Genomic DNA, 15,961 nt, shown 5'->3' on the forward strand with positions numbered 1-15,961 from the left:
TCGGGCGGGGCCCCAGGTGAAGAGTGCCCGCGCCCGCCTGCGGCAGTCCTCGCCGTCCTGCCTCCACACTCGCGGCAGCCTACCGGCCCCGCGCCCAAACGGCAGCTGTGAGTGACTGACGGAGTCACCGCCCCTTGCGCTCCAGCCACCCCCTCCTCCCCCGCCGCCCCTCCCCCGCCTCGATACGTCATGGAAACACGGACGTCAGAGCTTCTCAGCCAATCGCAGGCAGCAGCAAGAGGAAAGGCGAGAGCGGGAGGGGGCGGGGGCAGCGGCCGACCGAGGTTCTCGGGGAAGGAAGAGAGGGAGGGGCGTGTGGAGGCGCTTGTCCCCCGCCCCTCACTCCGGACACCCTTTCCCGACCGCGCGGCAAGTTCTAATCGTCGGGCGCGCGCTCGCCTGTCGGGGACGCGCTCGCTGGGTCCTCCCCTTAAACGCCCTCTCCACGCCGCTCGGCTCCTAGTCCCCGTTCGAGCCGCGCTACTTCGGCGCGCGCGCGCTTGCCCGCCCCCAGGCTCCCCGCGGGCTGCGTCACGTGACCGCGCCCAGCCGAGGCGGCAGCAGCGGCGGCGCGAGCTTCGGCGGCGGCGGCGGCGGCGGCGGCAGTGGCAGCGGGAGCAGCTGCGCCGCCAGCGTGGAGCGGGAGGCGTGTGGGTGTGGAAAGAAGAGAGCGCCAGACCGGAACGGGTGAGCGTTCACCTCCCCCTGCCTACCCCGGCAATCTTGCGGGCCACCCGGTGCAAACGGGGCCCCTGCCCGAAGCTTTGCGCATCCCCCTCGTGCTTGGCCGTCCGCTCTCCGGTGGCCACGACCCCGCCTGGAGCGGACTGGGCTGCGGTGCTCACGAAGGGGGCTGCACCCCGCCCGCCCCTACTGTTGCGGACGGCGGCGTGAGGCTGGCGGAGCTGCCCGTGCTGAGCGCGGCGCGCCCTGTGTGCGGCTCTGCGGAGCCGAGGAGGCGGGTCCTGCGGGGACGCGGGCGGCCACTCGGCGGCTGCCGGGCTCTGGGCGGGGGCCGGGCTGGGCGCCGCCTCCTCCTCCGCCGCCGCCTCCTCGCAGTGCAGCGTGAGTAGGGAGCCCCGGCTGGTGGACGCCGAGCCTCTGGGCTCCGCGGCCGCCTCATCCTCGAGGTGCAGCCGCACCTCCGCGTGGTGCCCCGAGCCCTGCGAGTCGGCTACGGACGAGCGGAGGACCGAGCCTCACTCTCCGTGCTTCCCGCTGCCCCTCACCGCTCTCACCCCCACCCCCCGACCCTCCTGCAGCCTCCCCTTCCTTCCCCCCTCGGAAAATGGTTCCTGTTGCCGGGCGAGGTGAGTGGCGGCTGCCGCCCGCCCGCGGCGGTGGCGGCGGGTCAGGTCACCTGCGGGGGAGGCCGGGCGGAACGTCGAGGTCGGGGCGTCGCGGCTGGGGTCTTGACAGCTGGGTGTTCAGTGGACTGCGGCGCAATCGGGACAAGTTGGCGGGGGCGTTCGGGGCGCCCCTCGCAGGTTGTCTCCTGCCGCGCTCGCCCCGGGAGATCATAAAGGTGAGCGGGTTCCTCGGCGTGCGCCTCAGCGCCGGCACCGGCCGGGAGTCCCCGCCCAGAGCTCGAGGGACGGGGCTCGGTGGGGCTTCGTGTCTACACCCGCAGCTCTTTGGCTTTTCTCAGCCGCCTCGGCCGCGCCATAGCCCATCTTGCTGCCGGCCGCCCCCGCCCCGGCGTGTGGTGACCTTGAGGGCAGCGGTGCCCTGCACTCTTTCCCCAAGCCCCAGGAGGGTCACCCTCTAATCCCCAGCTTCGGCCCCACTGGCGCTCCGCGAGCTGAGAGCGGGGTCCCCTACTCGTCCCCCGGCCGGGGCTGGTTGATTGATGCGTTGTCACACCGGACGGTGATTCCGCGGGGAGCTAAGGAGCAGCCTCGCTTTTCTCCTGGCGTCTTCTGGCCCCCCCAGGATGTTGACGGTTGCTTCCGATTCGGTTTTTTGGACTTAGTTTAAAAGGAAAAACAAACACCAACCCACAAGCCCTGCGTCCTCCACTCCCCCTTTGGAAAGGGTCAGTAAGAAAGAACCGCATTCCAGTTGCGGGGGTGGGGGTGTGCTCCCTTTATCCCATCCTGCAGGAGAATCTTTGGCTAAGCTAGTTAGCGACCCCTGGTTCTGCGCCGCGGTCACTAGCCAGGTTGGTGTCCGTGCGGATTTCATTCACCAGTTTTCTGCGGGACTCGCAGCGCTGGGAGAGCTCGCATCCTGTGCGGTGCAACGGTGCTTGGTGCCGAGCTGGGGGTGGGAGGGCCGTGCTAAGGGAAGTCAAAGAGGGTCTCTAAATCTGGGGAGGGCTGGACCCTATACCACACGCAAATTTTTACCTTTCCCTGGGGTTAGAGCACAGCAGTCACCTTTGGCTGTTATGCATGCTACTTTTCTGGGTTTATTAATAATCTAATGGCTCCTGTTAGTATCGATTGCTGTTCACGATGAATTAGTTATATGGATTTTTTCCCCATATGTGTGTAAGTATATGCATATATCTGGATTGTCTTTCAACATGGAAGCCTTTGTTGTGTTTAACCTCCCCCACCTGAGGACAGTCTTATTTTAAAATAAAGCTCTTGCTCAACGTGGGTGTATTTTATAATAAGAAGTACTTTTAAGGATCTGCTTTGTATGAGGCTGTCCTCAAGCAGAGGGTGTGTAACCCTTTGGATGGTGGCCCACGTGAGTCAATAAAGGGCCTTCACCGCTTGCCCTGCCGCTAGCCTTCCTCCGACTCCCTGTCCTTGCGTGTGGCGGAGGCGGATTGGGGGTATTAGAGGGATTGGAGGAGAATCTGCTTTTTACTGGTGCGTTTCATTTGGGTCCCCCGCCCCCACCTTTTTCTTTTCCACCCTGGTGAGTTCAAATTTGAAGTAGATAGAAACGTTTTTCTTAAAGGGAATCTTTGAAAACTAGTACATGAAATGGGCTCACTTAGCTATGATTTCAGGGGGACGTTTTAGTTTCTACCTTGCTTTGGACGAGACAGTTAAATTGCTGTAATTAAGGGTGGATCTCTGTCCTGATTTTGGTTTGGGTGTAACTGCAAAGATCTTTGAAAAGTAACTGTTATTTCCTACCATATAGTCTGCAAAAGTGAGTCACAATGGGTGAGTTGAGGACAGAGCGCCACCTTTAATTTAAAATTTCGTGATTTTTTTTTTTTTATTAAAATGGTGAAAATTCAGAGTACGCCTTCTTGGTTTTTGTTGTGGCTATCATTATGATATCTCCATTTAGATGTTAAGGTGAAATTGTCTTTAATTTTTTGTGTGTTAATGGGGGTTCCTGCCATTCTATGGGAAATACTGCTTTTTAATTGACGCTTGTGACTTAATATAGGATTCTGAGATATGAGGTGAGAAACTAGTTTTGATTTGCGCTTGTGATAATAGGAGTAATGATAGTCTGGACCTACTTAGGAAAAGAAATAAGGAAATAGCTGCATTGTAAATAGATCTTTAAAATGAGCTATTGCCACCAAATAAAGGTACCTACCGTTATGATAGTGGTTTTGTAAGTGTTTTGGTTTTTTTTTTTTAATACGGCGTATATTCTATTAACAGATTTTACAGTGAAGATGCAAAAAATCTGTAAATTTATTAACCTTGAGTAAAGTTAGTAATTCTTCTTTGTTTTTCATCTTGCAACAGCTTGCCTTTTATGGTTTTACTGCAAGTTTTACAATTACTTGTTTTTAAATGATATAAATGAGGACTTCCAGCAGGAGTTCTTACAAAGTTATTAAAGACCATGTTGGGAAAAGTGGTTTCTATATATGGCTCCTTTCAAATGCATCTCATACAAAAATAAATGGAGTTTTTAATGCTCAGAAAATAAATGATGTAGTGACAGTTGAATTGGTGAGATTCCCTTCCCTGCCCACTTGCTCCCCCCTTCCCCCCCCCCCCCCCCCCCGATCAAAAATTGAAGGTACACTGTCTCTTTAGGCACAGGATACTTTTTGATAATTATTACTACAGATGTAATATGAAGAAATAAAAATTTAGCTCATGTAATGAATGACTGAGTGTGTGGATATTACCAAATGGTTTTCATCATCAACCACAAGATATTATTGCCCTTCTATCTGTATTTAAGGTTTAATTTGAACACTTGCAGTTTCTTCATAGACTACTGTAAACCATAAGCTGTTCAGCTACAGATATTTCATTAAGTTAAAATTGAACACAAAATTTGAGATGAAGAGTGGCTTATGTTTTTTCAGTCTGTGGAACATGGCCTCATGTTAAGGACATTAGTTGAGCAATTAGGTTGATATATGTAATTATACATTGTTATGCATAATTTGATAGAATCTTCAATTTGGGGGTTAAATTTACCAAATTCCTTTGTCTGACAGACATGTTAACTTAATTTTGGATGAAACAGTCTCTTACCTTGTGAACTGAGTTGTATAGGTCAACAGGTTTTAAGACGAATGGCCAGTTACAATTGTCAGTCTTTTATGTACTAACAACAACAAAAAGAGTATTTGCCCCTTTCTTTCTTACTTTTTTGCATTTACATGCAGCTGAAATTGGTTTGTTTTCACTTTTTAATTCCTGAATTTTGTAATAAATGAGCAAAAACATAAAGGAGTAAAGATCAGGGAGCAAAAACCTAAGAATTGAATTTTTGCAGCTTGGGTAAGATTTTACTTGCCCAGTTGGAGGAGAATGTTATTATCTAGTCGGTGTCATGATATATAAAAGGGTAATGTGAGTAGTTTGTTTTGGAATATATAGAATCTGTGGTAACGTCAAAAGCAAATGATACAGAGTAGTTATGGGAAAAATATTTGGAAAGAGAAAAAACTTTTAAAAAGATTTCTTTTTTAGCTTTTACAAGTGTTTTACATAAACACGCATGTACGTTGTTGCTTTGTTAAAAAAAGTTTTATTATGGAAATTGCCAGTCATGAGAAAGTACAGAGAATGATATACTCAGTGACCAATACTGACAATTATCAATTGGTGGCCCGTCTAATTTCATTTCTATCTTTACACATGAAATAGATCTGTTATAAATGGGGACACAGGTAACTGAAGTGAATTTATGTGAATTTTACTGGTAATTTACAGAATACACAATTAATGTCCAATATCTAATTGAACCTGAAAGGTAATCTTTATGTTCTTCATTGTTTTACAGCAAGCTCCTAAAGATAGTATCTCTCAGATTTTGCTCTCAGTAATAATGCTTTTGGTCTGTAAAATGCTTTACAGTATTTCAGAATATAACATGTGCTACCTCATTTGAGTCCACAATAAATAATCCTGTGAGATGAGTAAAATCGGTAGTCCCTCCCCCCCCACCCCAGTTAGGTAAACTGATTTGTCTAGGCCCCACAGTCACATAGCTAACAGCCAGATTAGCCAGAACTGGACTCTAGGTGGCTTCTTGGTTTTGCTCCATTGCTCTTTCCATTATACATGTTTTTATGTAAGTTTGTGAAAGTTATGTAAGTTTATGAAAAATCAGTTTCTGATCAGAATAAATTTAATAGTGTAATATAAATAGATTTGTTTGGGTTTAACTTTATACATATACTCTATTGCTTATATTTGGTATAATGTAAACAGTTCATACTCTGATTTACTTAACAGCTCAGTAAAATGTATTTGAACATATTTGAAATACTATATTTTTAATATTGTGGATTGGATCATTCTTAAGTAAGGAATTTTGTTTTCAAAGACCTGTTGGTCTTTGAAATGATTAAGGGTGTCTTGTATCTTGTGTTAAAATGGCCTATGCTATAAGTTTCTTTTAATTTCTGCTGTAATTTTTTAATGCACTTGTTTTTCTGCCAAACATATATATTACCTGAGTCTTTTTGAAATATTAATTTGTAATGTCATTTAGTTTTACAAAGGTCCCAAACAAGGAGATTTTAGTTCCTCAAATACAAAAGCTTTTTATAAATCTCACAAGGCAAGTAAGTAGTGGTTCTCCAGCATTAGTGTGCATGAAGATTACCTGGGGGAGTTATTCAAAGTGCAGATTTCCTGGCGTTGCCCCTGCAGTTCTGATTCAGCACATTTGGGGTGGGGCCCAGTAGTCTGTATTTTGAGAAACATGTTAAATTTATAACTAGGTTAAAATTATATGATGCAGTAGGAATGCCTTTATAAATTAGAAGGGCATCATTGATTTGTTTGACTTGGAACATAGCAGAGTTAGTGCTTTCAAACAATTTTGACTCTTGTAGCCAAGTTTGATTTGTGGACTTGGTGGGTTTTGTAACAGTTGTAAACCTGGTAAATTGAAAATATTCTTATCTTTGTTCACTGTCTTCTTTCAGAAGATCCATCTGTGATTATTTATTAAGTTACTTATTATTAAATGTAAACTCCTGGACAAAGAACATTCTTTTTGTTTTCATGCCCAAGTGTCTGCCATTTCCAAATGACTTGAACATGGGGACTTATTTTTGTGAAAATAATGCATATTATGTCAGGACAGTACTGTATATTTATGCTTAGTCTAGCTCTTATTTTTTGGTAGAAAGAAAATTCTTGTATGTTCCTTAAAAGGACGTTCATTGGTGGATAAGTAGTGGTCCTTAGAATTTCAGTTAACAAGCAGCTGTTCCTTCAAAAGCAGCAGGTTAGTGCCTAATGATTTTTCAAGAATATGAATAAGACTAATTGACAATTTACTATTCTGTGCATTAAAGCAAGTTACTGCTCTTTTTACTTAAATGTTAAATAACAATTTGTACAGCAGTTTGTTTAGCCCTCTACTATAAGGTCCAGTCGATGTAAACTGATTTGACTTTTTAAACTATTTTATCTAATATTATATACCACATATGGATTACTTTCTATTTAAAACCAGTCTTAAAATACAGTTGTTTTTGCTTTAACAGGATGGTAAATAGCTTATATATCTGTATTTAAAATACGTTTTATAATGAAATTAATTGAAAAGTAAATCCATTTCAAGACTGTGTTGAGCATTTCGTTGTTCCAAAAAGTTAGACTTATTGGCTGCGCTTTAGGATATATTTAGGAATTATGGGTTATAATTTACAAATGACTGTAGAAATTGAAACTAATAAAGAGTTTTGGCAGAGAGATCCAGATAAACTATGGGTAAACTGTTAACCATATTCTTTTGAAGCTATTTCTTATTAAAATTTTCCGAGGATAGTGTTAACTATTTTAAACAGTATGCAGTGTTTTAGTTAACTCTTTGCTAAAAACATTATTTGGTATTATAAGGTACAATAACTTACAACAATATGGTATCTCAAAATCTGGGATATCTGCTTTGTATTAATATTACTGTCACCTGGGCCTCTGGGGGAAAGAATAAGGATAGTTTTGAATGGACCGGTGCTTGCTTACATTGTGAAATCTGAGATTATACTGCCTAACTGTAAACTGGTATGACTACTGTAAAAACCTGGTAACTTTAGGAGAAAAAGTTGTATTTTCTGAAAAATAGATCTTAAAAAGGATTTGCTTGTTTAAAAGATGCTTTTTAAATAACTTCGTTATTAACTGTGGATTTATTGTTCACTGTACTGATTCAGTGAGTTTGCTCCCAGAAGGATATTAAACAATTTTTTTACTCTCAAAATGCTCAGATCTGCTGCTTTAATCTACCCTTCATATTTGTGCCAGAACTTTTTTGTTGTTTTTAAAAAGCTTTCCTGCTGTCATTTCAATGTCACTAAAACTTTTAACGGTTCCTCATTTTTCTCTTTATCAACACGCACCTTGACTTTGAAGGCCTTTTGTAAAGTAGCTCAGTATTTTCCAAAGTGTCTGTTAGAATGCTGGTTCTAAGAAATGTTAATAGGGGTTTTATAAGGGTAGAGGGGCAAAACCAACATCCAAGATTGCTGGTTTATGCAGTTTTCCCTTTGGTTCTTCTCCTGTCCTTTGCTGTGCTCACATGGACTGAATCTATGTAAATGTGTTTACTGTTTTGCTCCCGTTTCACAGAATCCCTTTTAGTGGATCATCCCACCTGTTACTTTTCTATATTACCTAAAAGGATCCCCACTTTTCTATACTACTTAATGGAATCACCACTTTGTACACCTCCGGTGAGTGCCATTCGCGTAGGTCACACTAGGAATCACGTTTCCTGCAGCTGAGAACAGTGCTGCAGTAACTTAGCGCTGTCCACTGCCCACTCTGTGACAGTCACAGTCTGGCAGTCTTCCATATACACCCTTCTCATTACCTTTGCTGTCATTATGTTTTTTCCTCTCATCTGATAGGAGCCTCGATCTTCTTGTCTAAGTGTTCCATCCTTCAGAACTCAGCATTAGTCTACCTTTCTCAATCATCACTCATTAATTTTCTTGTCTGAATTTCTCTGCATTTGTAGCCTGGGTCATACACTTCCATTTATTATGAATCCTTTTTGTCTTAGTCATTATTTCATTTGGAAATAATATAGAGGAGTTGAGATAAGAACATGGGTTCTTGAGGATATATAAAACTTTAGCAAATGTCCAATCAGTATTTTTTGGCATATTGATTAAGGACTTAGATATTGTGTAGCTTGCATTAAGGGAAAGCAGATAAGGTTAAGGAATTTTTCTTGGTAAATTTCTAAAAAGCCTTTTTACCCCTGTAGTTTTTATTTATTTAAAAAAATTTTTTTTAATGTTTATTATTTTTGAGAGAGAGCTCTAGACAGACCGACAGAGCCTGAGCGGGGGAGGGGCAGAGAGAGAGGGAGACACAAAATCCAAAGCAGGCTCCAAACTCTGAGCTGTCAGCACAGAGCCCCACACAGGGCTCGGACCCATGAACCATGAGTTCATGACCTGAGCTGAAGTCAGATGCTTAACCGACTGCACCACCCAGACGACCCTTCCCTTTGTAGTTTTAACTTAGATGGACTTGTAGAACAACCTGTTTTACTTCTGGAAAACAACCATATTCCACAGAATGTTGCTGGGACAATAGAATTTATCTTCTATATTGGAAGTCCTCCATTTCTTAATTTCAGTTTAGTAATTAGTCTTTTAGGTTTTATTCTGATTGTAATGAATCATTACATTAGCAAAAATTTATATTGTAAAATGACCAATTTCACCTTTCCATTATTTCTGTGACTTCTTTCATCACCATGGGTGTTCTTCAGATGTGTTTGTTGGATCTTCCATTAGCATATTTATTGCATGGTGTAAAATGCAATAATTTGAAGCCCATATTATGGTTTAAAGTATAAACTGTGATACCCTTGTTGTTGCTCTTTATTGATAGAAATACTGTTGGAGCTAAGTTTTTAACATTTTTTTTTTAATGTTTATTTTTGAGAGAGAGAGGGAGAGAGCATGAGCAGGGGAGGGGCAGAGATAGATGGAGACACAGAATCTGAACCAGTCTCCAGGCTCGGAGCTGTCAGAGCCCAACACAGGGCTCAAACCCACAAACCATGAGATCATTACCTGAGCCAAAGTTGGACTCTTAATCCGCTGAGCCACCCAAGCGCCCTTGTTGGAGCCAAGTTTTTAAATGTATGTTTACTGCAGGTTCTAATTTTTTCAAGAGAGTTCTTTTCCATGAACTGAGAGGGAACTGTTAGCTCATGAGCTGGTGCAGGATCATTGTAGGCATCAGGAAGAAGTATAGGTATAGGTCTGTGTTAAAGTTTAAAGCATAGTGTAATTATACTAACTGCCTTCCTTAGGTCAAGAAAGGAAAGCCTCTAATTGACTTTATCATTTCTGTTAAATGTTCATGTAATACATAAACTTATAATGTCAAACATTTAAGCAATTTAATATAGATTTATATAGAGTTATTATGTAAGCTGTTATATTACAAAAAAAACACTTGAGAAAATTTTCTCTCCAGAGCTCATTCATTTTCCAGTGATTGTTCTTCCAGCCCTTTTAAATTGTATAGACCTAATTATTGGTAAGGTATTATTGAAGGAATTCTGAGACTTGCTCCTGCTTTAATCATACTAAAATTGCTGATCTAAAGAGTGTAGAATGATTTTGATAGTGAAAAAAAAAATAAAAAGAATCTGTCAAGGCAGAAATCAGTGAAGCTAGCAAAAGTGGAATGGGTTAGGGCATGATCTTTTCCTCCTGGGACACACATGGATGACATTTGCACATTACTCCATGCTGCCTGTCTAGGACCTAGAGTTATGTGAGATTTTCAGTTTTTTGCTATAATTCTTTCTCCCTTACTTATGCCTAAAATGAAGTAAAAGATGCTTTAAGTAGTCTTTGTTTAAAAGGTGAATCACAGGCGTGCCTGGGTGGCTCAGTTGGTTAAGCATCTGACTCTTGATTTTGGCTCCGGTCATGATCTCATGGTTCGTGGGTTCAAGCCCTCTGTCAGGCTCCTTGCTGACATTGTGGAGCCTGCTTGGGATTCTCTCTCTGTCTCCTTCACTCTCTGCCCTGCCCCCCCAAAATAAATAAACTTTAAAAAAAAAAAAAGTAAATCACAAGCCAGGGTCTTTGGACAATCCTGACACTAGTACCGTGGTGGAGAACTTTTGAGTTAAAGGGCAATAATGCAAAGAGAGGACTGAAAACAAGGAAGGTCAGTCTGTGACATGGGAAAGAGGCGATGGCAGAGTCTAGGAAAAGGAGATAACCTAGCATCAGATCCTCTGAATGTCTGGTATCAGAAGAACAAACATCTATCAGGCAATCCTTCCCTGAACACAGAGTGGATTTAGAGTAAAGTTTCAATTCACCTGCGTTTGAGCTTATTAAACTCAGCTCTTTTTATATATGTAATTGAATGCTGGAACTTACCTGATCTGCTTTTGCCTCTGGACCTCTTGCCACATCATTCCTTTTGCTAGGAATACCCACCTTTCTCAGACTATTCCTGTGTCTTTATGGTATGGGTGACTGGACCTAAAACTTCTGATTTCGGTTTTTACTCTGTGATGTTATGTTAAGATCGCTCCAGATTTAAATTTGAATTTTATCTTCACCAGTAAAAAGCCAAGTGACCTTGGGTAAATCACTGGGTTTCTTTGTTACCTCCAAAAAAGTAAAAAATATAAGGTCAAGGAGTTTTTTTTGTTTTTTTTTCTTGGAAGTGTTGACTTAAAGTTTTTTTTTTTTATTTTATTTTTTTTAAATTTTTTTTTTTTTCAACGTTTTTTATTTATTTTTGGGACAGAGAGAGACAGAGCATGAACGGGGGAGGGGCAGAGAGAGAGGGAGACACAGAATCGGAAACAGGCTCCAGGCTCCGAGCCATCGGCCCAGAGCCTGACGCGGGGCTCGAACTCACGGACCGCGAGATCGTGACCTGGCTGAAGTCGGACGCTTAACCGACTGCGCCACCCAGGCGCCCCGACTTAAAGTTTTTTTAATGGCCGTTGTAGATCTTCTCTCCCCACTCTGCCCCAGATTTTCAACCATTTAATTCTTTATTCTTTTAGGTTTGCCCTCTAATTTTGTCTTGTAACTAGTTTATCATCATTTGATGTTTCGTCTGTGATAGGCAGTTTCATTCATGAAAATGATCTAGCTTTTCGATAAATGTATTTATCTAAGACTTCCAGTTGAAGAAGTGGAATATAACTGGCATTTAACTCTGCTCCCTACCAAAGATATACTGGAATGTGAGAATGTGTGAGTTTACATATTATGTTAAGATCTGCAGCCTTCTTCCCTCACTTAGCTTTCAGGCTGCTGGCTAGACTTATAGTTGCCTTCTCTGAGGACTCTGACCAGCTCTGGAGAAAGGACCTAAAGATTCTGGCATTGGCTCTGTGCTTGTGTGAGGGTTTGTCCAAAAAAAAAAAAAAAAAAAAATCTCCACGCACCCTACAGTGAATTCCATAGTCAGAAAGTCCCACGTGTGAATCCAGAACTCGTATTTAGTTTGTGTTCTATTTTGTTCTTTCAGAATTAAAAAAAAAAAAAAAATTGTTACAGCTACATTAAGGAATGATTGATGTACAGTACACTGCACATATTTAAAATGGCAAACTTGATGGTATATGTATATTGTAGTGGAAATATCACCATGGTCAAGTTAATGAGCACAGCCACTCCCCTAAAATTTTTCTTGTGCTTTTTTTGTAATCTTCCCTCTCTTCCCTTTTCTGTCTCCTTCTTTCCTCAGGCAACCACCTATCTGCTTTCTGTCATAGATTAACTTGAATTTTGTAGAATTTTCTTGTACATGGAATCATACAGTATGTGCTCTTTTTTGCTCTGGCTTTCCTTCAGCATAGTTATTTGAAATTCACCCATGCTACATATATTCATAGTTCAATTTTTGGTATTGCTAATAAAGATTTGCTTTTATGAGTATACCACAACGTGCTTGTCCATTTATCTGTTGATGGACATTTTCAGTTCGAGTAACCTGTATTATCCATTCGTATCTTTTGCTCACTTTTTAATTAGGTTGTCTGCCTTTTCTTTTTTATTGAGTTGTAGTTTCTTTATATATTCCAGATAAAAGTTCCTCAGGAAACATTTATGTTTGTGTTGGGAGTGGGAGGAAGAATTGTGTATAGCCATTAATAACACCTGAATGTGAAAAAGCAAGCTGGAGCACTGCAACATTATTTGTAGAGATGGGCTTACGTACTAAAATGAATGGCACCTATTTCTCATGACCTCTGAGTGGAGAATGGAGTAAGGGGACTAAAAGAGATGCTAGTATTTTACTAAAATAAAAAATAAAAATAAAAAATAATCCTTGTAGATCAGTTTCTCTAAATGAATGTTACGCACATATAAGTTTTCAAAAATGAATGCATGTATGGACTAAGTTGATACGTGTAGATAGCCCAGGTATCCATCTGTAATTCACTTCTTGTGTCTGTACATTCTTGGGCAACTTAGATTCAGAATTCAGTATTACTTTGGGTAAAAGAATAAATTTTTACGAAAATGTAAGTGAGCAGTGTGGACGTGACTAAAAATAAAACAGTCCACCACAACACAAGAGCCTTGATTTCTCCTGAAAGTTTTCTACTTTGCAAGTTCAAATTCATCATTCCTTTGTTAGGTAGAACAGCTGGTTGCCATCTTTGGTTTCTTGAGTTTCTCTGGGATGTTCCACACCACCACCACTCCTTCCCCCACACCCCAAGCAGCTCATAAAAACCTGTAAAGACATTTTTTCCCCCAAATAATTACATATAGTGCTCTTCCCTGATAAGAGTCTGGTATGTGATTTCTCCATTTCTTCATCTGGATAAGTATATGCTCTTAGTCTTAAAAGAGTTTAATCCCATGAAGTGTTGACTTGTGACAGACTCTTTAATAAATCTGTTAAGGAGTACGCTTTTGTAGGTGTGTCTTAAGAATTAGCTATATTTCAGAATTCTACCCCCTTCATTAATTTCTTATCTTCCCTTTAAGGAACTTGATATTTGACTAAATTTCTTCCTTGTTGCTCTTTTTGTGAAGGAAGTGGAACCTCAGGGGGAGATAGCAGTTGACTCTTAAGAGATGTTAGAATTCAAAAAGGAAAAAAAAACCCAAAAGCTACTGTTCTTTTACCAAAGTGCCATGAAAAATAGACCAGCTGGCTCTAAAACACAGTACTGACTTTGACTTAGATAAAGGGAATTTAAAATTATTGGAAAAGGGGCACCTGGGTGGCTCAGTTGGTTAAGCATCCGACTTCAGCTCTGGTCACGCATGATCTCACGCTTCCTTAGTTTGAGTCCTGCATCAGGCTGTCTGCTATCAGCACAGAGCCCACTTCAGATCTTCTGTTCCCTCTATCTCTCTGCACCTCCCCAGCTCATTCCATATGAAAAAATAAATAATTAATTTAAAAATTAATTAATTAATTAAAAAAATAATAGAATAATTGAATAAAGTGAACACCACTGTATTGCTTTCTACCTGCCAGGTATTGTTCTATACCCTTTATAAACATTAATCTGTTTAAAGCATGGGTTCTGTGGAATTTTGGGGTGAGAGATACTACTGAAAATGGAAAGAGTTATTAATGGATTTAAGGGAATATCCTAAAATACAGTGACTTACATAACTTTTTTTTTTTTTTTTTTTACCAATTTAAGATGTAACAACACTGGTGGTATAATGTTTGGGGAATATAGACCAATGTAAAAATGAAACACACTCATGATCCTGCTTGTGTTTATTTTTGATCCTTTAAAAAATCTGTACACTTACTAACATGCTTGAGGTAGTGTAGGTATAATTGTGTGCCTTTAAAAGCTATAATATTTTCTCATGTCATTAATTTTTTTTCATTAACATCATTTTAAACACTGTAGTATTCCATCCTATGGCAAATTTCCTTGTTATTGGATATTTGGGTTTTGAGATTTTCTCTTATGTTAAATAATCCTTCAACAAACACCTTTATTTATAGTTTATTTTCATCTCTGATTATTTCCTTTGTAATTACTGGGTTTAAAGGGTTTTGGTAGTTCTCTCTTCATTAAGATTTTTCTTCTGGTTAGGTATTTGGGATTCTGTCTTTTCTTGCTATGTGTACAGTTTATGCCATTCATTCTGGGTCCTTGCTTTGCTTTATCAAATTCTCACAGCATTTTTAAAGACTCCTATTTTGTTGTTGTTTACATGTTTGTGATACTCAGTTTGATAGCAGGTCTGTTCATCTTACTGTTGCTCACCCCTGGCACAATGCCTTCTACCTGTAAGGTTCTTAATGACTCTTGAATGAGCATCTTGGGTCTTGTCTTGGGCATGAATCCACTGACATTGGACTCCAGTAAAATGCTTGTTCTGTCTCTCCTTAGAAACCATAATATGCTTGTGGTGAGAATTTATCACAAGGCACTATTTCTTTTAAGTTCTGCTAAATAATATGTCAGCTGAATGACACTGTTGAAGATGAGAAATACTTTGTTATAACTATGCTGTATAAAATTAATCCTTTCTGAAACAGTTCCACCATCCCTGCTTTTAGAGGGTAGGATAGATAGACTTTACTAAGTAGAATAGAATACTAAGAAGCCCATAGAAATGTGTGTTACTTTTATTTCAAAATGCCAGTGATACATAAAGTTTTTCTAAAATGTTTCTTTACAGATTAATATATCTTTTCTTTAATAGAGGAGAAGACTACAAAAATCTAACGTTAAACTTTTAAGTGCAAATGTATGTTGAGTTAATCCTCATTAGTAGAGGTTCTGTACTGTTTATAAAATAAAACTTCAGAGTTTTAGGATAGTGTCCTAGCAGGCTCTAGTTATGACATCGTATCTGGCTTTTCTTTTTTTTAATCCTCAGATTTTGAGTGGAAAATTTAAGATTCTGGATAGATACGTTCCTTCAAAAAATATTTATGTGATCACTGTGCTAGACAGTAACAACTGCGACCTGCCAAGAAGAGACACTGTTAAGCAGAGCTTTAAGTTTGCCTCTCGCAGTGTCCAGTGTTCCTTCTCAGTTTCTTTTTTTATGCGGTGATTCATCAGGTGCCGTGTGCTTCCAGGGAACCAATGTTAAGTGTGTGGACATGTCTCCTTCCTGGCCTTTGATCTCTTCCTGTAATGAATGGGGATATATTGTTTCCAACTCTTCTTCTACAAAGAAGAAAGGCATTTTGGACTCTGCTGTCAAGTTTCCAAACCTCAATAGTTTCGCTACCATCGTTTGCTATTTTTAGAACTTGATAGTGATCGCTGTCCTTCTGTCACTATTACTTTTGGACGTTTTTTGAGTTGTGTGGAGCTCTCCTTTATTTGCACATGGAGTCAAGGTACAGAGCCAGGCTATCAGTTCTGAGTTGTGTCATCATCTTGGACTTGCCCTCACGGTCTCCATTCTTGTTAGGTATCTGTAGATTCAAATTGAATGTTTCACGAAGGGAGGCTGTATTGGTGAAGATCTTGGTCCCAAAGGGATGGAAAACTTTTTTTGAAGAGATTCTTTGGCCATGCCTCTCCACTGTATTCAATACCAGGTAGCTCCATGAGGCAGATGCCCCAAGGAGTTGAAAAGGAAGAAATTTTGAGTGATTGGGGG

General features: G+C 41.0%; 1 protein-coding gene across 5 annotated transcripts in view; it reads left to right on the top strand.

Annotated features, from left to right (window-relative positions):
* Positions 1–296: 296 nt before the first annotated feature.
* The window catches only part of ATP2B1 (ATPase plasma membrane Ca2+ transporting 1), a 130,531-nt gene continuing 114,866 nt past the window's right edge, over positions 297–15,961 (top strand). The window contains exon 1 of one of the 5 annotated variants that reach the window (XM_086712681.1): positions 297–687. The gene's annotated coding sequence lies outside the window, so the exon portion shown is untranslated. Of the gene's footprint in view, positions 688–1,092; positions 1,311–15,961 lie in introns of those variants that run through there. The other 4 variants (XM_086712680.1, XM_086712676.1, XM_086712679.1 and 1 more) reach the window with 4 other exon arrangements.

Source organism: Puma concolor, chromosome B4 (genome assembly GCF_028749965.1).
Source record: "Puma concolor isolate L17-30 chromosome B4, mPumCon1.1.hap2, whole genome shotgun sequence".
Taxonomy (NCBI): domain Eukaryota; kingdom Metazoa; phylum Chordata; class Mammalia; order Carnivora; family Felidae; genus Puma; species Puma concolor.